Raw genomic sequence first — 310 nt, 5'->3', positions numbered from 1 at the left:
CTGCTGTGGGGAAAGTTAACTCCATCCCAGCCAGACCCAATAGAGCCTTACATGGTCTGTCCTGGCCCCCCCGTGCACAAAGGAGAGGTGCGACCTAAAAACCTAAAAAGTAAAGATGTCTTCCAAGACACGTGCAATAGGATTTGACTGACGGTAACCCCGCCTGTACAAGTAGGTTTGCTGCTAGAAGAAAGCAGACCAAAAGGTCTGAAAGCGGCAAATTTGCGAGAAAAAACGCGTACGGCCTTTGCGGTGGGTTGGCCTTGGCTGGCTGCCAGGTGCCCACTCCGCCCACCCCTCCACTGCGTGG

This window comes from Haliaeetus leucocephalus, unplaced genomic scaffold (genome assembly GCF_000737465.1).
Source record: "Haliaeetus leucocephalus isolate CR32 unplaced genomic scaffold, Haliaeetus_leucocephalus-4.0 Scaffold555, whole genome shotgun sequence".
Lineage (NCBI taxonomy): Eukaryota > Metazoa > Chordata > Aves > Accipitriformes > Accipitridae > Haliaeetus > Haliaeetus leucocephalus.
This window is presented reverse-complemented; position numbering follows the sequence as displayed.